Source organism: Patagioenas fasciata, chromosome 4, assembly GCF_037038585.1.
Source record: "Patagioenas fasciata isolate bPatFas1 chromosome 4, bPatFas1.hap1, whole genome shotgun sequence".
Taxonomy (NCBI): Eukaryota; Metazoa; Chordata; class Aves; order Columbiformes; family Columbidae; genus Patagioenas; species Patagioenas fasciata.
Window position 1 is genome coordinate 6,709,092 of NC_092523.1, and position 25,062 is coordinate 6,734,153.

At 41.9% G+C, this 25,062-nt stretch overlaps 1 protein-coding gene and 1 pseudogene across 1 annotated transcript in view; both read left to right on the plus strand.

Moving 5' to 3' along the window:
* The window catches only part of REEP1 (receptor accessory protein 1), a 499,521-nt gene that overhangs the window by 235,738 nt on the left and 238,721 nt on the right, over positions 1 to 25,062 (plus strand). The window lies entirely within an intron of this gene.
* LOC136100919 (uncharacterized) lies at positions 14,660 to 19,019 on the plus strand (annotated as a pseudogene).

The following is a 25,062-nucleotide window of genomic DNA, read 5'->3' on the forward strand; positions in this document are numbered from 1 at the left end:
GTTTGAATGTCTCCAGAGAAGGAGACTCCACAACCTCTCTGGGCAGCCTGGTCCAGGGCTCTGGCACTTCCCAGTAAAGAAGGGCTGCAACAGTTCAGCATGGGCTGCAAAAACAACCAGGACACCTTTGATACACAGTTTTGGATGCACTAAACCTCTTTGAAATCATCTCGCATTTAAGGGCTTCCCTCCCCTCTGATGCTCAGCCATGGAAGAGACAGGGGAATCTGAGCCACTTGAGTGGAAAAGGAGGGTGCATCAGTGACATCAAATCCCTGGGAAGCCAAGGCCTTGCTTTGCTCCCTGCCCCCAGCAGCGCATACAAGTTTGAGGGGACGGAAAGCCTCCAGGTACAAGAGCGAACCTCACTGCAGAAATTGAACCCAACCCAGATTAGCGTTCAGCACTTTTTTATCATTTAATAGCACTTCACGGGTCTGGTTCCTGCTAACCTGACCCTTCCACCCCCAGGGAACCTGATGCTATTTCCTCCCACATCTCTAAGCAACTCAAAGATAACAGTGTTTGCAAACCTCTTCCCACATCTCCGTGCTGCACAGAAAAACCTGTCTGATTTAACAGGGAAAGTGAGGAGCAGAGAAATAAAGAGGGCCATTCCTGCACATCCCTAGGCTGTAAAAGAAATGCTTTATTTTGTCAAAGCAGTGGGAAGTATCATCATACTCTTCAAGACAGTCAAGGAACTGCTCAGCATCTTCTGCTGAGAGCTCCCGGCAATTTTCCTTGCCTGCGAATGAAATACAGTATCACAAATATCCCGTCTTACAGTTTGCTCGAGTGTGCCAAGCGTTAAACGATGTCAATCCACAACTCTATCAATTCCCGGTGATGCGGGACTTCATGTGATTATGAACAATGTTCCCCAAACAATCAACACTTGTGCTGAGGAGGCTCAGAGCCATCAGCACAAACCTCCAGCATCTACACTGCACGGCATGGAAAAGTCACTACAGGCAACTAGCCCCTACAAGTAATTACATTTTTAATTGCAATGCTCTATAGATGTGATACCTGATGTCAGGATGCTTTGGTCTCACCTGCTACCAATGTTTAATTCACCCAGGGTGTAAGTGCCTTTTAGATACATATTTACATATATACATATACATATATTCAGCAGTACTTTAGCACATCAAAAATAGGTGCTGATTTTTTTTCCTCGAAAAAACTCAATTCGGAGTGTGGCTATATTAAAGACAGACATTAACCACACTAAATACTGGTTTTGATTCCCAGATAACAAAAAATACAGAATAGAATAGAACTATTAAAAAAATAGAACTACAACAAATAATATAATTATATCTTTTCAAAGTAGCCAACTAAAACCAGCAGATCAAAGTCTTTCTAGGAAAGAGTTACAACAGAGCAGGTCTCTTCATAGGAATTCATGGTGTACCCAGTACAATGCACCTCTCACCTCTTCCAATGATTAATAATAATAATAAAAAAAAATCTGGCTGAGAGAAAGCATAACAGAAGTCTCATTTCTCCCTTTCCAGCCTGGTGAATGCCATGATGGATCATACAGGAGGAGATCAACCACCTGGTCGCACATCGCACCCTTGGTTCCACTGGACCATAGTTTCAGACCCATCTGTGTGCAAAAATATGGTGGTAAAACTGTGAAATAAAAATAAAAGAAAAGTTGGAGAGGGCCAAAAGAGGCTGGTAACAGGGATTCCTGCCTTTTAAATACCCACTTGGAGCAGTGACCCTACTATCAACCCCTTGAAAACACGATGAATTTCAAAGCAAGCCAGAAGGGCACTTAGATTTTGGGCTGAGGTTATTCTGCACCTCTGATCTGTCTGGATATTGGGCTGGAGGGGTGAGCGGCACCATCCCAACAGGAGCACAAACAGCACCCTCTATTGCCCTCTGAAAAATTATCCAAAGCACAATTTTATGAAATTTAATTGCTGCAGCTTTGGACTGTAGCGAGCAGTACTCAACAAGTCATAAATTAGAGAGGAAAAAAAAAGGGGGAGAGAGGGGACAAAGAGAAAGAACCAACTGTCCTGGGTGAGTGCTCATCAGACAGGTTCATCTGTCATTATAATTCAGCTTTAAATGTTAAATGTCACCACCTGTGGGGTGAGGGCGGGCCCCGTAGCCCAATGAAACCCCTTCTGGGGAAACAGTGGGGAAAATTTGGGAGAAATTAGACTGACTGTTCTCCTGGGGGTGGTTGTAGTGTGGACTGGGGAGAATTTGGCACTTAAGAGGGAGAGAGGGCTGGATGATGTATTGGCAGTAATATGGGTGATTTTGAGGGTGTTTTGGGGTGTCAGGGGCAGAGAGGAGCCGCCCAAGGTGAGGGGAGAAGCCTTGCAGTTACTATTCAGTTTCTAAGTAGATACTATGTCGTTATAAGGAAGTTACTAAGCAAACACTCAGCTGCTACTAATAGTTACCAGGTAGCTACTAGTAGGTTCTTATTAGTAATTAGGCACTTATTAGTAGTTATTGGGCAGCTATGAGGCAGTTACTAGTAGTTACCAGTAGTTACTAGGCAGTTACAAGCAGTCCCCGGTTAGCCCGGAGGGCTGTGAGCCCTGAGGGGGCAATGAGAGCGGGCTGGGGGTTATGGTGGACCCACGGGGTGGGTAAAGCAGATCTGAGAGGGACGAGCAGAAGCAGCTCGAAGCTCGTTAGCAGAGCAGGCAGCAGCTGGAGCCTCTTAAGGGCATCCCAGCCCTGAAATTCCTGCCACGGTGCCCTAGTGGGGCTTTCAGGGCAGCAGCCATGGCGGGAGAACGTGGCAGGAACGCGGCCCCACAGTCGTCGCCCTTCGCGAAGGTGAGTGGGGCCGTGAGGGGGAAAAGTGGGCACAGGGGCCGGGTAGAAATGTGGTGGTGCGGCTCCCTCTGTGAAATAAAGTACGTTCCCATGATGTCCCTGTGGAAAAGTAGTAGGTGTTCGATGCCTAAGGCAGAAATTGATTAGTGAAATGCAGGGGGAGTCTTGCCTCTGTTGTGTGTGTGTGGAAGAGGCAGGTCAGGCATTTGCAATAGGTCCAGATATTGATAAGTGGCTTCTAAAAGGTAGTCTTATATTTAATTTTTCAGGGCAAAGAGGTTTTTTTTCTAGCTTCATAAGCTGATCTCATGCTTCTGGGATGCCAAATGATAAACATGTTACTTTTATACACCACACCTGTGATAGTGAGCCCTGGAACTGAATTTTAAGGTTGTGGCTGGGAAGTGATGGGAACTTCGTGTCCTCTCCTTCCCAGGTAACCTGTCCTGAGAGATGTTATTCTGCTGAAATCTGGCAGATAGCACCCAAAAATAAAAGTGTTGAGTTTCCAGGAACAGCAAATCACTCATAATGGGTATAAAACACTTGTGTGTCGAAAGGATTCAGTCAGTGGTTTTATAAGCATTAACTCTTCAGCCGTACAATGAAAATTAAGTTAAAAAAGACCAGGCCGCATGCTTAGCAACGCAAAAACATGAGCTTTTGTTAAATATGTGGAACATCCATTAGCAGCAGATTTCCCCATTGTCAGTTCAATTTAGTAGTGCTCATGAACAGAAATAGCTCTGGTGGAATTAATTGCTGTTTGAAGAGCTGACAGCTATTCTAAGCAGTCAGCTTTATGGAGGAAAAATGTATCTATTCTCTCCAAAGGAAAATACTTGGAGAAAGTTAGGAATGCAGTCTTACTATCTTTAGGTTTAAATTTTGGTTTTCACATGTATTTTTTGAACTGAATTGACATGTTCCTGCACTCCAAAATGTGTTTTCATGCATTAGCAATGAAGCCTTTTAAAGCACTTTGACATCCTGGGAATTTCAAGGGATTTTAAGGGTTTGAAGGTTGTGCTTCTTAAGTTCTTTGTGTTTACAGGTAACTCACACCTTTAATTTTAGTGCACAGCTGGTTTTGTTGTGACCAAGGCACAGCAAGAATTGCTGGTTATTCTCTCAATTCATACCTGTGCCAAACAGAGCTATGGAACTGGATATTATGGGTAATTTATTGTTTGATAGCCTGTTGAGGGAAGGTAGTATTTTCTTAAACACAAAATAAGCAGTAACCTGAAACTTTCTGTAGCAACACGCGCTCTCTTGGGTTTTTTGTTTTAGCCGAAGGTGTTTCCTTTGATTCAGTGGCAACAGGATAAAAACCCTTGGTACCTGTAAGAACGTAGTTTAATCTGTAGTGAAAACCATGCATCCCTTTTCATGACTTGGTATAAAGCTCTTATTTTATAAATGACTACTTTTCCCCATCCCTCATTCTCCATGTATCTTCTTCACTTACTGGAGGGGGAAATAAAGAGTTGGGTACCAATTCATTGATTATATGTTTCTAACCCAATGTTACACGAGCCTGTCTTAAATAGCACTGAGAAATAACATTGCACAAACCACTATCATACAATGTTATGGGAGCACTTATATGTCAGAAGAGAGCTGGGCAAAAGGGTCAGTAACTTGTCTTAACCCACCTCGGAGAGTTTACAAAGTGGGGCTTGGGAGGTGTAGTTCTTATGTGTTGTTAAAGACCAAGGAGGGTTAAACCACAATGGACTGGAAAGGGTCCATTATCCTAAGGAAAAGGATCTGTTATCCTAAGGAAATAATTTAATGCCTGCAAGGAAACTAACAGCTTATCCTGCAATGTTTAAGAAGCCTAATGCATTAAATTATTCCTCAGAAGGAACCAACCACTTGGTATAGACCTCATCAGCCTTCTGTTGCATCCTATTCACATTTTGACGGTGTGTTTCAAGAAAAAGCACAGCTGCATCAAACTACGCTCACAGAAATTTTAAAAAAAAAATCAAATACTTTTTTCTGAAGTCCTGAGAAGTTTATTGCAATAAAAATCATTTGGAACACTTTCAAAATAGCAGAATAGCCAGTTCCAGGCTGGTCCAGCTCTTGTGGGTGCGATGGGACGTGAGGAGAAGGAAGTGGACACCTTAATTTTAATAGTAGTGATTGATGTATTGTACTTCAATCTTAATGCTTTACAATATTTCCTGTGTTCAGAGCACTACAAGAGCAGACAAAGCATCTTGTTACTGTTCACCCTGGGCAAAAACTGGAGCGTTGTGTTTCGCGTCAATTCCAAGCCGCTTGTGTCAGGGTAGATCGCAGACCCCTCTGGCCATCAAGGCTTTTCACACTGTTTTGGTTTGGTTTGTGCATTTGAGAAGGTTTGTACAAAGTTTAACTCCTGTTTTGGGAGAGTAGCTATACATTACATAGACCTTGTGCATGTGTACAGACTTAGCTGTGTGTCTTAGTCAAATCTGTGATAACACGTAGCGTTCAAAGATGCATATAAATGCTTGTAAGTTAACTAGTTATGCTATTCCACGGGGACAAAATGTTATAGTTTGGGTGACGAAACTAGTTTATGGAAGCATGCAGAGGTGGCATTAACAGCATTTGTTTCTAAACAAGAGTCCAGCTTGGCATTTCTTTATTTTTTTTTTTTTTTTTAACAATTTCTGGAGCTTTGCAGTCAAGACAAAATCAAAAAATAATTCATAAGAATATTCAGTGACTAAATTCACTGGGAAAATTAAAATTCGGTGCTACGGCAGCATTGTTTCCTCAGAGAAATGTCTTACTGGAGAACCTGAAATCTGCTTCAGCCTCCTTCATGTAGGAGCACAGTGCTGTGATACCGCAGTTCAGTGTGTTTGATAAGGGTTTTAAAGTTTGTTAACATTGCCCTTTCTAAGTTGGATATGTGAGTTAATTCTTTGATTTCTTTCTGGCTCTCACTGTGCAGTGGCCATGATCATCGGCTGCACCGCAGCCAAAAGCGACTGGATTCCAGTGCTGCTGTTGACCTGCAGTTTCAGCTGATACTCCGGGCATTCAAGCTTTTGTTCATCTTTCATCCTGTTACGGAGCAGGAATATGATTTCCTAATTACAAGCAGTAGAGTTTGCGCATCATGTGAAGTTACAGCTGAGATTACTGACTGCGTGCGGGCTCCTGCCTTTCTTGCAGAATAAAGCAAATTAACGTAGTGCGCGTGATGTCAATTAACCTGTTTTACTTTGCACCCAGGACAGGCTCCAACATGCGCACTCTGTTACCGCCAAGCTGACAGGTAGTAGCTGGGTAAAATGTGTTAAACCCACTGTTTGTACCGGTTCAGATGTGCCTGGGGGGCAGCCGTGTGAAAGGGCTCATAAAATAAGAAAATATGCAGGTCAATATTTGCTCTCGAGGACTTCAGTTGTGGCACTTGATTCATGTGCATCCATCTATTTCTCATTAAAACACTGTGTTTGCTGTTGGCATCTGAGGGCAAAATTTGGCTGTGTCATTTTGTGGGTTTAGTACCTTGAACTGGAAACTTTATGACTTTGCCTTCAGGGATTCACCTAGCCCAGAGTTTCTGTTTATTACATTATTCTGCTTTCTGTCTTCTCTACCCTCAAGAACTGGGAAAGAAAAATTAATAATAGACCAAAGCTAGGAGCATTTCCTTTTTAATAAAGTGGTAGAAAATCCTGGGCTGAACAGGCTTTTTTAAATTACCTGCTTTTTGATATTTTAATTAATGCTAGTATTTTTCCTGCCACATTTATACTGCCCTGAGGGAAGACTTTTCCTACATGGCATGCCACGAAGATTCTGCTACAATTAACCTAGCAAAAGTAAGAAAACAGATAGCAAAGGTTTAAAGTTGAAAAGACATCCTTGAACCTCTCTCAGGTAGTGGAATATGTAAGTACTATAATGTTAAAATATTCCTATGGTTTGTTACATGAGTGTTTCAATTGCTTTATTGAATTGCTGTGCCATTGAAGAAGATTTAAAAGAAATGAAAATGCCCAGTGTGCTTCTAAGATCGTAACTGAGAATCAAGAAACAGGAAACAAATCATTATCTTTCAATTCAAACAGTAAGAGTCTGATTCATTATTATCAAGCAACTTTTTTGGTTCCAGATTTCTAAAATACACCTTTAAAAAAGAAAAAATAAATTCTTTAAATTGATTCATTTTTCTTGTTAAGAGAGCCTGAAGCTGCAGTCGCCTTCTCAGTGCCCGTATTTCAGTGTTTGAATATCAAAACAATCAAGTTGATCTAGTTTTAAGAATGTGTTCTTTGGGGCCTCTTGATCGGTCCTCCTTGTCTATTGATTTACACTGGGTTTATTCTCTACATTAAAAAAAAGTTGTATAAAACACATTTCTGGAGAAGTATTTTTATAAATGCTAAATGAATGAGCAACAATGTAAGTCTATTGAATATCATTGAGATATCAGGTGATACTTGTTCTCCGTTTTCACTGTTATGTCAAACTGCTTTTAATTTTATTTCATCTAAACCATTCAGCATCTGTGTCTTCTGAACACTCTCAGAAGACACCAGTCAGAAAATTATATCAATAAAAAAATACGCTGTGTTTTAAGCATACATTTATTGTTATGATCTACTTCTGCTCTAATAACAGATTTTTCTATTTACTCGGATGTTTTAATAAGTCACATTGGAGATAAAAATAGGTAATTTTTGTGAAAGTGGATGTGTTTAGAAAACTTTTCGTACACCAGTCTTTGTAAAGTTTTAGTGGTTTTCGATAATTAATAAATCTTTAGTAATCTGCATCTTGACTTAGAGGACTTTTTAGAGTGAGACCAGCTCCCTAAAACATTAGATTTGAATCATATAATTAGGTTACATCTCAATCTCAAGCTTTGGAAGTGGCACCATAAAAAGTAAAATTGTGAAGGGGAAGTCCAAGTGTGACTTAAATGGAACAAACTTAAAAGGAACAGTAATGAAGCAAATATGCTGATGTAATTTCTTCAAAGAAGGGTAAAAGACATGATTGTTTGCCCTGTGGCTTCCTTCCTCCTGCAGAAAAGTTACACCGGAGATGTGTTTTATTGGCAGCAGCTCACTGAGCGCTTTTGAAAAGGTAACTCGTAAAACACAGCTTAGGTGGGAAGGACGAATTGTGTCCTTTTCATATGGATTGGAAGGGACCTCAAGACATCATCCAGTGCAATCCCCCTGCCGGAGCAGGAACACGCAGATGAGGTTACACAGGAAGGTGTCCAGGCGGGTTTGAATGTCTGCAGAGAAGGAGACTCCACAACCTCCCTGGACAGCCTGGGCCAGGCTCTGGCACCCTCACTGAGAAGAAGTTTCTTCTCAAGTTTAAGTTGAACCTCCTGTGTTCCAGTTTGAATCCATTACCCCTTGTCCTACCATTGTTTGTCACCAAGAAGAGCCTGGTTCCATCCTCCTGACACTCACCCTTTGTATATTTATAAACATTAATAAGGTCACCCCTCAGTTTCCTCTTCTCCAAACTAAAGAGCCCCAGCTCCCTCAGCCTTTCCTCACATGGGAGATGCTCCACTCCCTTCATCATCTTTGTTGCCCTGTGCTGGACTCCCTCCAGCAGTTCCCTGTCCTTCTTGAGTTGAGGAGCCCAGAACTGGACACAATGTTCCAGATGTGGTCTCACCAGGCCAGAGTAGAGAGGAACGAGAACCTCTCTCAACCTACTAACCACCGCCCTTCTAATACACCCAGGATGCCATTGGCCCTCTTGGCCACTTACTTCATACTTAAATACCAAGGTGCTGGTATCTGGAGTCACTTACAAAAGCACCTGTTTTCTAAGAACACCAAAGAATTAAACTAAGATTGTTCACATCCTAACTAAAAGCAGTGATTTCAAGTGACTGTTCATGCCAGTTCTGTTTAGGATAATATTGAATGGGCCCATCCATGTTGGTAGCTCAGCACAGTTACATGCGTAAGAATCAGTTTTAACTCATCTCTTTGTGGTTGGTAACTGATTTCTCCCACGGTGGTATTGCAAGAATCAAAGATGCACAGAAATGAAAACCAGAGTTTTCAAGCTTAAATGCCTAAACGCAAACATACCTACACTTGAGAATGTGGGTCTAAGGGTGTTGACAAAGTTTAAGAAGCTGGCGGCAGAGCGTAGACCCAGGGTCTCCCAGTCAGACCCTCTCACTGAACGGTTTTGATTTTGTTTTCCTTTAAGCCACTTTTGGACAGAACTAAATGACATTAACAGTTAAGTCCTCCTTTCCATGAGTATCTGCATATTTGATGTTAACTTTCTTGATCTCATCCTTAGTTCCTGAGTGGCCTGTTTTTACCACAGTCCTGCAAAACAATTTTAACACAGGCATACAGAAGTATTAATAATGATGTATGTTTATAAATCCACACTGCTAAAACAGTGATTTGGGAGGCTGGGGAATTAGTAGAGGGACAGCAGAATCTTGGCATTCAGTTGAAACGCGACCAGAGCTGGTGCATCCCTTTCTCTAGAGACATGCACAAGAAGAGGTATTTAATACCCAGATAATTCTGAATTTAGCACCAGTGAGGGGCTCCCTTCATCTGTATCTTGCAAAGAGGGCAAGGACTAAATGGGCAGAGAGAAGCAAAGCTATGGTGTGTCTTTTCTGAGGATGTCAGTGGACTTCACAAGACATGAGATCTCACTGCTGACAAGTGTAAACAGTTTCTTAGGAACAGCCTAAAAAATAAAGGAAAAGCTTCACTGAAAATTACTGGTTGGCTTCATCTTAATCTCATATTTCTAAAACATTTTAATCTATATATTTTGATTAAGGAGCAGCCCCTTTGTGACAAACAGTAGTTGGTCTGTTTTGCAACGAAGCATTTCTTGATGACAAAAAGCCAATCTGAACAGTTGCTCCAAATTCATTATACCAGTAGGAGGCAGAAAAATGGCAAGGTCGTTGTGGCAGTTCTGCAAGGCTTTTGATTGATTCTCTGAATCTGATGGCATGGTTGCAAACTGTAAGGGAAGCTATTCTTTTTAATATAGATATATATACATATATTTTACTTGCTTGGAAAGACGTCTTGTGAATATTAAAGCTGAAGACCTCGAGTTCAGCGCAGTATTTATAGCACTGTTTGCACACAGGCAGCAGTAGCAAAGATCCCCCTGTGCTCTGACATTTTTGTGCGTCACAGATGGTCTTGAGGCACAGTTATTATAAAAGGAGAAAGGGCGGACTTGTTTGTGATGTTCTCTGGAGGTGAGCAGCGATGTGTCATTAACAAAGAGGGCAGCTGGTGTCTGTGGTTGCCATTGGGAAGGAGCCTGAGGTTGCCCAGACTGGACCAGAGACCATTTACAAATCATCACCTGGTTGGGATTTCAGAGAGAGACATGTCAGTTTGTTCCTGAATTTGTCTCCGTGCAGATCACCAGAAAACCATGTAAAATACATCATCCAAGACATATATAGGTGCTTAAAAATCCACTAACGATATGGTAAAGGCTGTGTTTATATGTACACGTTTTCATGCGGTTTGAGGCTGTAATTATCAGATCTGGGTTTTTACAACAACATTTTCCGCAGTGCTGGGTCGCTGTGCTTCTGACCGACTTGGGTAGCAGCTCCTGCACCCTTTTTGTGGATCGGGATGTTCTGGCCTTGGTTGGTCTAAGGAAAGCAGGCAAGATTATGGTGTGCTTGGCTGTATACAGAGTAAGCCAGAGCTAAACTCCTGTTATATTGCTAATTAAACAGCAGGTGAATGCCAAATGCTGCATTAAGGCGGGTTACGTTACTGTGCTCATGGTTGGCATTCCCCAGCCAAGTTGTTGTTTGGGAGGCCTGCCTGTTTCATGTGATATGTGTTAATAGTAGTCATCTTGTGACCATGGAGAGAAACTGTTTAAAGTTCCAAAATTCAAGGTGAATTTGTGAACTCTGTGTCCTTATTTTTGTAGATATTTCTCTCTTGGGGGAAACAAATTCTTGTGCTTAACAACACAACAAGTGTTAGACTGAGGTAGGAGACTTCACTGAGGTTATTGCAGCTCTGCATTCATTGCTGCTGACTCAGCTGTGGTAGCATCACCTGATCTTGAGGGAAAGATTGAGCCAAAACAGAGGGACAACAGTGGTAGGAGGTGAAAAATGGAAAGACTCAATGAGAAATAAAAAGACAAAGCTATGAAAAGGGAACTGAGATGTGATAAATTTATAGAGAAGAAAGAACCTTAAGTCCTGTCAGCCTTTTTACAACATTGCAGAATGAAAACAGCTCTTGTAACAATGAAGAGCAATATTTAAAACTGTCCCTAGAATATATATTTCGTGTAGTTCATCAGTTACTGCATAATGCCATCGAGGACAAGGGCACAACAGGGTTCAGGAAGGCTCCAAGAGGCACAATAGAAGTTGCTTGGACAACCAGACTTCTCCCTATAATCCAACCAAGGAAAAGGTTAACAAAATCCCATGGTTAATTTCACATTGTACTGGGTTTAATTTTTCATGTTATAATGTTTTTAGGATTATTTTTTTTTTGTAGCATGCACTTGGTTGGGTTTTGTCTGCCAAGAAGGCTGTGCCGTTCACTGCTGAACCAAGGGAAATATGCATAGAAAACTGTCCTTAACTAATACAAAGAAGTCTGCCTTTGAAACAAAGGTATGTTTTCCAGTGAGAAGTTATGCAAATGGAAACAGACTGAACACTGCCCATCATAGCAGCTTTTCACAGATTCGTGTCTAGTTGAGTTGCAATTTTCTTCTTCTTTTTTTTTTTTTACCAGAGGATATCGTTCCATTTATCTTTCTCTAGGTAGCCGTTTTTACAGTTCAATACTCTTGAGCAAACTAGTGTAATTTTCTGCTCTACGCATTTTTGTCTGCTACAGACATTTGCAATTCATGCATTCATGCAAGATGGGCTTTCATCTAATGCCCATTCCTAAGTAACTGGATTTTGTTGTGTGGATCAGCTCAAGTTATTGTGTCCATCTTTCACTCCTCTGCTTGAAGGGGCTGAGCTACGTGAATCGATCGCTGCAGAATATTGAACATTTCAGAATTACTTATACTGCAGAATACAAAAGCCTGAAAGGATGAGGCCTCTGGCTATTGTCCCTCATGAAAATGAAGTTTTTATTAGAAAATGAATTCTTGTATTGGGCAATAATGGCAAACCATGCCAGGTAGTAGCATTTTGACACCCAGTCATTGTTGCAATCTCAGCCAAAAGCCTCCTCAGAGCCAGCTTTACTAAGCTCTGTATGTTAAATGATTCAGGAGTCCCACTTTGGAGGTGCGGTGGGGTTGGTCAGCTGTGCCCACGGTCTGAGAAAGATTTCAGCATCTGCTGTTCCTCAGGTTTGGTCGGTCCTACCGAGCTGCCAATGGGTTTTAAGCTGGTTGTATGTTGGCTTCTCAAAGCAGTTTGGCCATTCCTTGTTTTGGGCTTCCACTGGACCCACATTCCTGGGTTGATACTGGCTCAGTTAATGTATTTTTCCTATAGCTTGTGTGGAAATTGTGAAAAGATGACAGTCGTGATTTCCAGGGCAAATGTTGGAGACTGAATGGACTCCAGTCCTTCCTTAATCATTTGAGAACTGATCATTACAAACCTTAGCACCATTATTTAGAGTTAAGGATGCAATACACAGTATTTGATTCTGATTTTTTGTGTTCTGTTAGACTTTGCTTTGGCTAAGAGAGCAATCTTTAGAAATAACGGTAAAGGCCAATTGCCTCTATGGGTTTCTAGATGCCTTTTGGCACTGAGCCTTGAGACCACAAGGAACAATGTTCTCCTCGCCCACAACCTCATCAGGCTTTGTGCAAAGCACAGAAAACCAGCTGTTTGACGTGTGCTTCAGGATGGATTGTTGAGTAAATTCAGAGGGTTTAAGCTCAGTTAATACATCACGATACTTTCCCCAATATTTTCCTTTAAACCCCAGCGCCATTTGAAGAGCACTGTTTAGATAAACTGTCTAGTTATATGGTCTCCTTTATTTTTGCTTTAAACTTGGCTTTGGCATGCTAGAAAGTGAAATTCTAGCTTAAATGGAATTAAAGTGTGACCCGCTGGGGATGAAAAAGAAACAGGTAGTCTTAGAGCTTGTCAGCACAGGAAAAGATTGGGCGGTATAGCAGTGTGGGTAAACTTGCTCGCTGTATTGGAGAAGTATTTCAAACAATATGACTTAAACTGGTTTTTCTAATAAATTTAAGTGTATTAGTGGAGAAAGAATGGAGGCGGTGATGTGGCTTTATCTTAGTGAGGGTTTTGCTAGTGCAGCTCTCCTATTCTGCAGGATGTGTTTAATTCCCTTAATTGATGTGATGCTGGTACCACTTCTAAGTGCCTGTCAAAGGGTGCCCTCCCCAGATCAAATGTGCCTGCACATACAATTATTCAGGAATAGCTTCAACCCCTGGCCAATTTTAGTGGAATTAAGGTGTATACAGGTCATGATTTAGCTGGGAAAATGGCAAAGAAAATCAAAATTAGCCATTGGGGCAGTTAAATTATTATAGGGGACACAGGTACAACCTGCCTGAGCATCCAAGACGTCCTGGCCTTTCTCATGTATTGAGCTCTACCCAGACTTTCTTTGAATGTCTTCTTTAATGACTGTTCCTGTATTTAGCTAATTGTGTGATCTAGTCCAGTTAAAATCCGTCTTTTTAGGTTGTTAGCCAGGTGTTTCTGACATTGTGGCCTGTTGAAAGTGGACTGAAAACCCGATGAGGAGTCTCTGTTTTTAAAGTCCATGTACTCTTATGGTAATATTTTGAGTCCATGGGAGCAATACTCTCGTAAGCAGGAAAGTTTAGGTGACTTTATAAGCTGGCTTTGAAGCCACAGTGAGTCTCACACTGTGATTCAGCAAGTGAACATCGGTTCCTTCGTCCTGTGCTGCATGTGAATATTCAAGTGGTTGATGTTTTATGTACGCCAAGACGTGCAAATATATCTTGTTTGAACTAATGGCTGTTTTTGTCTTTTGCTCTTTCCATTCAGATTACATTTTGGATGAGACAACAAGGAAAGACCTTTTCACAGACAGTTTCTGCAAGGTTTGTGGGACAGTGCTGCAGTCTGAATCTTAGAGGACGTCGCGATATAAGGTGGGCTGGGAGAATTTCTTCTAGCAAGCACTGGATCTTTGATTGGTTTGTTTGCAATTTCTACATGAAAGACTCTTTACAGTGTGATTCTCAAGGCTCTAACCAGGCTTAGAAAATAACCAGATGGATGTTGTGAAAGCTTTGGGTTCGGTGATAGTGAAGGACGATCACTTCCATATTGGAGTATGATATAGAAGGAACTGAGCAGGTTCAGGCCGTGCTGTATATGGGATTGAAGCAGGTCTGCACCACCTAAGCCAGAACATGTGTATGGCACAGCCATTTCTGTTGGTTTTTTCCTTCTTGTAAAAGTTAAAATGCTAATTTGCTGTCAGAAGCATTTCTTGGTATTCACATCATTAAGATTCAGATCTTGCAAGATTCAATTTAATTCAATTTAACTTAATCAGCAGTTGTGATGAAGTTAGAACTTCAGAATTCAGACCCTCAGTTTGATGTTCTGTGTCTTGGATCCAAATCTAGTTGAGGATTGTAAAGTTACCTGACTTCACTATTACAAATCAAATTGATGGAAATAACTGACTCTTTTATTTTTCCTCTGTTCTGTTATCTAGCCAAATATGATAGGACCCTTTTCTCTTTGCTAATATTGTTGTAATATCCTGCACTGCTCCTCAGAATCCTTAAAAGACATCTGAAAAGCATCAGATCAGAGAAGACAAGTTACTTATTTAGCTTTGTAGGTTACCGCTGTATGGTGTGGCACATGGGTAAGTAAATTACAAGTGCAAGAGTTATGGGTTCAGAGACCACGTAAGAATGCAAAAATAATTGCGTCTGAGGGAAATATGTGTTGAGAGCCAATTTTAGTAATCTGGACTATTATATCCTCAGTCGAAAGTTGTAGAAATGTCCATAGACTGACTCCAAGCTGGAGATACTTCAACTCAGTGTCCAGGGAAACCTGCTTCTCTCCGCTGACTGTACATGGAGACTAGAATTCTTATTTAGCAAGGTAAGTTGGGTTGTTCTGACTGTCATTTTTCTGTGCCAGCACAGGGGGCAGCCTCGATGTCAAGTGTCCAGGCTTAGTGGTAAAGGAGCAGAGCAGACTTGCTCTAACGGCTGCATTCCTTTCCTTACCTATTCTAGCATCCCTGTCTGTAAGGGGATATGTCAGGATTTTTGATTGCCCAATGAGTTGAGAGTAGATGACTCTGAGGCAAAATGTTATGAGTAATGCTAAATCCTATATTACTGATTAAAGTACAGTATTGTTACGTGAGCTGGTGTTTGTCCGCTTGTGTCTCTGCTTTGTACAAATACAATTTGACAAATACTGAAAGGAGTTTCTGATCAATGAAGTCTCAGTCACTGGATAAATCACTGCTTGGGTCCCCGTTACTGAAACAAGAATAATTCTACTCCCTTCACAAGGCAAAAAACACACTCAGAAAGTTCATCTTTACATCCAAGTGCATGGTGAGAAAGACGAGAGACAGGACCATGGCAAACAGAAGAAAACTGATTGTACGAGTTTTCAGGTGACTATTCCTCTTCATCACTAAATGTTTCCTTATATATTCCAGTGAATGCTTGAAACTGACCTTGCCCTTGTCTGGTTTCAGATGGATGGGAGTAGAGTCGTGTCCAAAAACAGACACTGCAATCTCTGCAATGCTTTTTTCAATTCCCCAGGTGCTGTGTTGTATTGCTACTTGGGAAAGCATCACGCTAGAACGCTGAAGCAATTATCAGGAGACCAAGCCCATGCTCCAGCACAAAGCATGCAGCCTGTCTCTGGTAAGAACTAAATACTTTGTTTTGCATGTGTTTTCCTGTCACTCTCTGAAACAAATATAGAGAAGTATCTTCCTACACTTGCCATGTCTCTGTGCCTTTCTACTTTTGTGGAGCTGTCTTATGGTAACTCCTTGGGTGAATAAACAAAGATACTACTCTGCGCAACTCTGAAGCCAAGGAACCTTACCTTCAAATTCCCTTTAATTGGCTGAAACTGAAGGAAAATATTTTGGAATACGTAGGTCTATGGATGACACGGCCCGTAGGAGAGGAGAAAATGCCAACTTAGAAAACATGAGGTTTTTCCTCATCTGACCTTACCTTATATTTACCTCCATGTAACAAATTCATAATGTACTGTATTGGGAATTTTCCTCAGTATCTTCGCAGGCTTGAACCTACATGAACATTTGAGCAGGTACTGTTTAAACTGATCTTACTTTAAGTCTGGACTGACTGGATTGGTATCTGCAGCTGCTTGCTTTTGGTCAGGTATTTACGATAGTGTTTAGTTTTTCAATACATTTCGTTCTCATCAGCACTTGACAGCAGCTTACTGGAATTATCTTGGATCACTTCAGTCATCAGAAATGCTCTTTGTTAATGTTTAAATCATGGTTACACTGCAACTGTACAACTTACCAGCTCCCTTCCTAAATATTATTCTAGTGTAAAATTGCAACGCAGACTTTATAGTTGTCTATAAACACTGTTTATATCATTATGTTAGGACTCTTGCATGGGATGGGATCATGATGTGCTTTGAGTTTTGCATTTCACTTGCAGCCTCTCTAACCTACAGATTCCTTTCTTTCAAGCGCTTGGGGTTGGTCACTACCTGTGCTCCATGTGTGACATCGTACTCACTTCTGTGGAATCGTACCAGTCCCATGCGCAAGGAGATGAACACCAGATTAAGTAAGTCAATGAGCCTTTTGTTACTTATCCTCTGTAATTTGTACTTTTAAACTTCTTCATTAGACCTGTTGTCTGCTGTTAAGTGACTTTTACTACTTCATGGATTTTTCTCTTTTGTTTTGGGTTTTTTGTTGTTGTTGTTTGGTTTATTGGTTTTAAGGAGCACTGTCCATTTAAGCATCATACTTGTGACTGAAATTCGGAGTTCTCACAGTTGCATCTTCAATGACAATGCATAGGAAAGTCCTGAAACCTGGAGAGTTTTCCAACTTATTTTGCTGTCTGGGGACAACAGCACGTATTTTGGTACAGCATCGTCAGTGTTCAGTCTAGAAGGAAGTGATCTGATTTATAGATTCCTATCGACAGGGCAAAGAAGACCTGAATACTGGAAAGTGACATGTTTCTATCAATATTGTTGCTTTTAGGATTTATTAACATGCATCTTATTTTTGACATCACTTACAGGATAGATGATAGGTCTTGTAGTTTTCCTTTTATCCAGAAGAGGGCTTGTAGACTGTGTTAATAGCAGCATGGATATTGTGGTGATATAAGATGTACGTTGGAGATTGTTGTGCAAGTAAGCTAAATATCAAAATTACTTATACTTTTAGGCATTTTGATAGGACATATTTTAAGTGGAGGCACAATAATAACCACAAGAGACCAATGTAGAATTGATGTGATTTTAAATGCTTGTTTAGTCAACAGAATTAGAGTCCCCAAAAACAAGAGTGTAAGGAACTTTGAAGTCCTGTCTATAGTTTAACAAAATGTGTAGAGCTGGTGAGTCAAGGCAGAACAAGATACATTTAAGGGATGGTCTTTGGAGCTGCACTTCCCACGGGGTATATATGTCATCTAACCACTTCATCTTCCAACTTGAGGGAAGGGAAAGTAGAATTTAAACTAATAGGTAGCTGTGACTTGGGAGCACATTTATCTTGCTTGGGTTTCTTAGAAATCCAGGTTGGTTGTTTCTGCTGTGGAATCACACAGTTTGCCTGAAATAATTGTACTCTAAGTGATCAATAGAATGACTCTCATGAAGAAATTAGTAACTATATTACTTGACAGTATGTGAAGTAATTTCTTCTTATCTGCAGCTAATTGGAGATAAGTTAATAAGAGAGAATCTTAAATTTTCTTTTTTAAAAGTAGTATTAAAAATGCATGCAGTCATTAAAAAATCATCTTATTCTGGCAGCATCCTGGATCACAAGAAACTCAATTGGTCTTCATGAAGTTAATCTGTGTTTTCAATTTTCACAAAGACAAGAATCTGTGGCCTGTAACTTCAGCTTTACAGATATGATTGTGTGTAGCAGGGTCCACGTTGTTACACAGAACAACACGCTTGGAGTATGTTCTTTTTCTAACTCTGGAAATATGACTTTTAAAAAAAAACTTGACAGGTACTAAGCAAATTGTTCAGTATTAATAACTAAGAATTTCTGTCCAATTTATGCAGAGAAAGCAAGCTTGTCAACCTGACAAATAAATCAAACAGAACATATGACTTCTCTGAAGATGACTTTACAGATTACATTGAATTTAGGAATACTAGAAGTCTAGAGCCAAGCAGGTGTCTAGGAGAAGCAGTGAAGGAAGAGGTTTGAGATGAAAACACTAAAGGAAGTGGGGACCGTGGTGAGGTTATATCTTCACACTTCAAGTGCGAACAAGGTCAGAATTCTGGCCTTTTCTCAGAAACCCAGCCGCCTACAAATACTGGGGGAAATAAATCGACAAGCTGGCCATCAGCTGGTGAGCATACACCAGAAAAGATACTTAACTGTTACTACAACAAGGGATACTGTAAGGAAGAGCAGGTGTCTGAGGTGGCCACCATCAGAGATAAGAGCTTCAGCCTATTGATTGTAGAATCTAAAGACTGCTACAAATGCTTCCCAAAACTTCTGCCGGCTTTTACATAAAGGATCAGAAATTACACATAAAACCTTGCAAGGAGGAAAAACACATCAGTGAAGAGCTGAAATCTAAGAAGGAAGACACACAGCTGAAAAGAAAGAAAAATAGTGAAGGTGGAGATTTCAGAAAAGAAAATGAGAATTAAACTTGAAATAGACTTGGTAAACAAGAATAAATCAAGACCATACAAAGACATATGACTTAAAGAAAAACCTGCTGAGAAAGAGAGCAAAAATTACAGAAAGGATAAAAAGAAGCCACAGCCAGATGTTAGAAGAGGAGCTGCTTTGGGATGAATCTGTCTCAGGAAACTGATAAAGGTTTTGATTAGCTTTAAGAAGTTGATTCTGTTCGTAGACTCACTTTGCTGCTTTGAACTATACTATGACTTTTTAAGCAAAGTTTTTGTTCCAGTCTGCAAGCAGGACAAAGTCTGTCTTCTGAAGTTTCTGGGCAGTAGCAGGCATCGATTTTAATTATCTCGCACATAGAGAAGCCATTGCAGTGATGCGAGTTTGGAAGTCTGTAAACTCCACTGGAATATACCACAAATATGAGTCGTTAGCTTACAGGATACTCTTGGAATTTCACCAAAATGTATGGGTTCTTTCTAATATTAATACCATTAAAGTTTCTATTATTCTTCTAGGAAAGTACATAAATACTACAGTATTCCTGGCTTTGTCTGTAACCAGTTCTCTAACAGATGTAAAAGGAGAATGTCAAAGACCTTTGATTCCAGATCTTATCTGCTGTTGGTCTTGGGTTGGGTTTTGTTTGTCTTTATTGTCACCCAGTTCTGAGTGGAAAATGGCTCTATTATACATGCAATTGGTTGTCAGTTTTATGTTGTCTACCAGATTTTTCTCATTGCAATCCTGATTTTTAATTTAGGAAACACAGATTTAATTGCTAACATGACACTATGTTCTGTTTCATTCACTTGAAGTAATGTACAGAAGGGATGTTAGAATCAAGTTAGACTTGTGATCCAAACAATACCCTGAAAAATCAATAACAAATTTGTATTTCCATTTTAAATGCAATGTCACCAGCCCTTCATTCGCAATGTGGATTTATGCTACTGTGGCCTGAGCACTGATGTCCTACGTTAGTTGAGAAACTCAGATAATGGGGTTCAAGCTCTTGTGTTGCTCTCAGGACTCTCAGGTGAGACCTTCAGGAAGCCACAGGGGCTGGAAACGCCTCTGTCTTGACAGGGTAAGAGAAAGAGGGGAATTGTGTTGTCTACCCACCCTGTGGAGATGATTTGGAGCCTGTGTGACGTCTTACTGAAAGCTGCTGGACTGAGGGCATACTGTCAAGTTCTGGAAAGTGATTATTTAAAAAGAAATGTTGCAAGACAACATTTAGTATCTCTCTTCTTGCCTTCAGGCTGCAAGAAGGGTTGTTAGGGTTTTTTTGTTTGTTTTTCTGAGCCTTGATGTGGGATGTGAAAACCATCACACTGTTGATTTGTACCAGGTTGGTCTGTCTGTAGAGGCACCTGTGCTGAGCTGCTGCTCTCGATAAATCGGTCCAACCAAAACTTTCTGCTGTGGGTTGTTGGGTGGGATGGAGTTGAGACCAGGGCTCTCAAGCCTTGAATTCTACCTGATTTTTGTCTTAGTTTTGTGGGTATAAGAAGTTGAAAAGCCCTGAAAATAATGTAGTCTGCTTTATTTTTTAAGGATTTGTGTTTTGGGGTTGATTGCTATCTTGCGTTTAGATTTTCCTGCTGCTGATAAAGTTATAAATCTGAGTAGTTCGCATCTGAGCTATCAGGTAACTCAGAGCACCCTTAGGCAGACAAGCTGAACTAGATACAACTAAATGTTGAGCAGAAACATTTGGGTGCCAATAACGATTCACTAGTCAGAAATCTCAGGAACCTGAACTCGGAGGTCCATGGGGATTCAGCTTTAAATTCAAACGGTACTCAAGGTTGCTGCAACACCAGATCAGTTGCACTGTTGTCTGGTCAAATGAGTCAACCCGGCCAAGGTAGCATGTGACCACTGAAATGTGAGACTTCTCAGCAGCTCACACCATTTGGATCTTTCACTTGCTTCTCAGAGGTCAGTAGAAGTTTTGGTGCCGTAGTTTCATGCAAGCCAAGATCAAGCAACCATGCAGGAAGTGGTCAGCTCGTGTGGGTTGCTCTCAGAACCTGGTCTGGCCTTCAGCAGCAGCATCTGTGCATGCACTGGGGGTTCTGGGCCAAATACCTCATGTTGGTGCTGCCCATGATGCAGAGGCCTCAGCGCCCCTTGGGAAGGCACCTTCTGCACCTATAGTGTTCAAATTTGTGCATCAGCAGTTCCTTTACCAGTGAGCTCCTTCCCTGCTCGCTATAGGAAAGACAGTGAGGTACTTGAGAGAGTTCAGAGAAGGGCAACAAAGCTGGTGAGGGGTCTGGAGCACAAGTCTGATGGGAGTGGCTGAGGGAACTGGGGCTGTTCAGCCTGGAGAAAAGGAGGCTGAGGGGAGAGCTTATCGCTGTCTGCAACTGCCTGAAAGGAGGTTGGAGCATGGAGGGGGTTGGTCTCTTCTCCCAAGTAACAAGTGACAGGACGAGAGGAAATGGCCTCAAGTTGCGTCAGGGGAGGTTTAGATTGGATATTGGGAAAAATTCTTCATGGAAAGGGTGGTCAAGCATTGGAACAGGCTGCCCATGGAAGTGGTGGAATCACCATTTCTGGAGGGGTTTAAAAGGCATTTAGACGAGATTCTTAGGGACATGGTTTAGTGCTAGAGTTAGGTTAGGTTATGGTTGGACTCGATGATCCTGAGGGTCTCTTCAAACCAGAACGATTATATGATTCCACACTGTCGTACTTGGGGTGGAAGAGGGTGCCTGGGAAGCTGATGTGAAATCAAACGCTTTGCATCATGCAAAGCAACATCAGACATAAAACATCAGGTTTTTTCAAGTCTGGAGTTTGGAACCCTCTGTTAATGGTCAGCAGTCAGTGTTGCTGGTGCTTGTGTCTGTTCCAACGTTTACAGATCTGTGATATTTTCTCAGAGCTCTCAGGGTGAGGGGCTCTTCCCTGCTGAGTTACTCCACGTTATTCTGGGAGGGTATCTGTACTCACAACCTAAGCTAGCAGATGTACTCATTTCCTCAGAATTGCCCTCAAAATGAGAAGATTGTATTGAAAAGGCTTTTTTTTAAGAAAAGCTCTCAAATCTGACTGAGAAGGTGATGCCAGCTGCTTCACTACATGCCTTCTGTTTTGTTTGCAGCTCTCTTTATTCTTCTGGTTTTCTAGCTCGGCGAATGAAGACATCAGACCGCACACAGCAGCTGCGCTCGTTCAGGAGCGCTGGCGTGCCGGCCGCGGCGCTGCGGTGAAGCTGTTGTGTCGCCTGGGGTGAGCAGAGCCTGCACGCTGCCTGCACGCTCCTGCACCCTGCCTGCAGCTGCAAATGGGGGGGTTCACCAGGCATGGGGTCCCTATGCTACTATATGGCTTGTCTTTTGTCTCCATGTTCAAAACAGCAAGAAGAAATTGAAGAAAAGGAGGCTGAAGCAAAACCCACAAGTTGTTGTTCAGCTCGACCTCCACTGTGCAGCCTTATCTGCTCTCCAATGTGCATCTCATAGCTATGGTATCTTTCGTTATGGTTTTACTGCTCCGTGTTGGCCCTGGCAACTAACTGGGTTGAGATTATCCATCAGGTTTACGAACAAGGATGAAGGAAGTGAGGCCAGGCCAGGCTGGATGGGGCTCTGAGCGACCTGATCTGGGTGAAGATGTCCCTGCTCATGACAGGAGTTGGGCTGGATGAGTTTTGAAGGTCCTCTCAACCCAAACTATTCTATGATTCTAAGACAGACACACCACGACCGTAGTGACAGTACTTCTGTGTTCATTGGTGGATGTGCCATTGAGGCAAATAAGTCTTTGGTTGTTTTTGTTTGGTTGGTTCTTTTAAGCAGTAATGTTTTCTGGAGTTCTCCAATGCAAACATGGGTAACCAGGCATCTTTGTAGCGGTGCTGCAACATTTGCAGGCAGGGGGCAAGGATAATGCAACAGGAGCCCCCCAGACAGGTGGATTTGTTGTGTTTATGCTACAGAATGTGCTCATGTGGCACTGGATAAATACAAGAGAATTCAGAGATCAGCAAATAGAAGCCTAGGTCACTGTCATCTAAGCAGTCTTGAAAAATTGTAATAAATAAGCACCTATATCCTCTTGTAGGTACCTCAAAAGGTGGTTTAGGTTTGAGGACAGCTGACTACGTGCTGCTCAGTAGCACTAAAAATCAAAGATGGTCCAACAAACTCTCTTGAAAGAGATCTGGGTGTTTTGTGTTAGACCTCCATGTTTGAAACTCCTGATGTTTAGTCAGCTTAAGGGTGGCTGTGGAAATGCCACAGTCATTGAACTATCTGGTGACACTTACTGTTTGTTGACCCCCTCAGGGGTCTGTAAAGGTCCATGTCTGTCCCCTGTCCCTGTGTTTGGAAGGACGATGCTACAATAATTTGCTGGAATTGCATGAAAAAGCTAAACAAAGGGTTATATTAAAGTACTGGTTACATATTGCCAACAACAGGAAATTTTTACTCCTTTTTCTTTTCTTTCTGTGCTGGTATCAACAAGATCCTTTATTTCTGGACAAGCCTTTATCTGTTTTGGGGCTGGGAAGGGGGATGTACATACGATATAGGTGGCTCCACTGATATCCCCACACACCAGCAGGTGACCACCCATGGAGCAGTGCAGCATAGACAGATGTGCAGGGGACAGGGCCCACCTGGGCCGGTGAGGTGGCAGGGCCAGGCCTGGAAATCTGTGTCCAGCTCATGTCTTTCTGTGCTCTTTCCAGATACCTGTGACTCTCATCTCCTGGTGAAACTGAGAGCAGCTGAAGGAACCAATGGTTTTCTGGTTGCTATAGAAGACCTGATTCTTAATTGCATTGTCTTGCCTTAGCTTTACCAAACTCAACAGTCATGCTAATGATAGATCTTAAAAATTGAAGTTGTTTCTATTGTGTTGTATTTTCCAGGAAAATGGGTGAATCCATAAGCATTCCCTCCATTTCCCTCTGGGAATATAATGTCAGCCATTTCACTGCTCCTGAGAGTAAACTAACTCCCACTGAGTTATTCATGATCCCTTCTCAGCCAGGCTGATGTGTATCTGATCGGTTTTCGAGGCTGCTGTGAGGAATAAATCAAGTGTCTCCCATCACGCTGAGCGCTGGCACATCACAGAATTTCTCTGGGACTCTACAGTGCAGAAAGAAAATCAACGCAAGCCAGAATCTGTCCCACATCCCAGATGAATTACCCAGCTTTTCAGCTCTCCTCTTTGCTCCTCGGAGCACTGGTGCTCTTCTTTATTCTGCCTCCTTTCACTCATTTTTTCCATCCTGCCCATACATTAAAAAATCGTGATCAGCAAGAATATAGCACAGTGTGATATATCATGATCTGGTTGCACTGCTCTGTCCCTGGGGCTTTCTCACTCTTCCCTTCTTACTGCTCTGCTACGCTGAGTTGTGTCTACGATAAATTTTACAGATTGTAAATAGTTGGGGCCAGTATCCAGCTGCTCTGTGAATCGCCTGGCTTGTTCTGGGGTGGAGTTAAATGCTTGGGAACAAAAGGAACTGGGGGGCAGCTTGCCCAGCTGCTAAGCAGGGCTGATCAGAGTAAAATGTTTGTCTTGACCGTAAAGGTGTCTTATGGAGAGGTCACAACCAGAGCGCTGCAGCAGACAGCCCAGCGCTGCTCAGAGATTGAACCCTCTGGGATATCAATCCACCTGCTGCTACTTTTGCTTTTATAGGACTCTTTGATAAGCATGGCTTACAAAATGCATGAGGTTTGAAGGATGTTGGCACTGAGAGGATATAAAGCAGCTGAAAACGCTCTCTGAATGTGCAGGCACCTTTTAGGTACTGGATGAAGGAAAAGAGCTTTGTAAGGTCTTGTGCAAAAGACAGAGCCCTGAAGGAAGATCTTGAGTGACAGTCACACTCGAGAAGTAAAAACCTGGTTGTGGTGGAAGGTGGAGAGCACTTGGTGAGGAGGGCGATAGGTTAGAGGTGGGACAGAGTAGAAAAGGGAGAGCCATGGCCAAGCCTTGAGTCTGAGAGACAAAGTTCATACTGAATAGTGATGTTGGTCAAAGTACTGGCAGAGGGTTTGGGGACACAGCTCTGACAGAGAGCTCAGGAGGACAAACAGAAATCTGCCAGCTTAACCCTGCCCGAGGAGGTAAGAAATGAACTTGTCAGTTTTCAGGTCTTCAGAGGCAGAACCTCAAAAAAATATTCCAAGCTCCTTTAAATGTATTCATGATGAAGCTGGTGAGGGGTCTGGAGCACAAGTGTGATGAGGAGCAGCTGAGGGAACTGAGGGTTCATCCTGGAGAAAAGGAGGCTGAGGGGAGACCTTATCGCTGTCTGCAGCTGCCTGAAAGGAGGTTGTAGCATGGAGGGGGTTGGTCTCTTCTCCCACGTAACAAGTGACAGGAC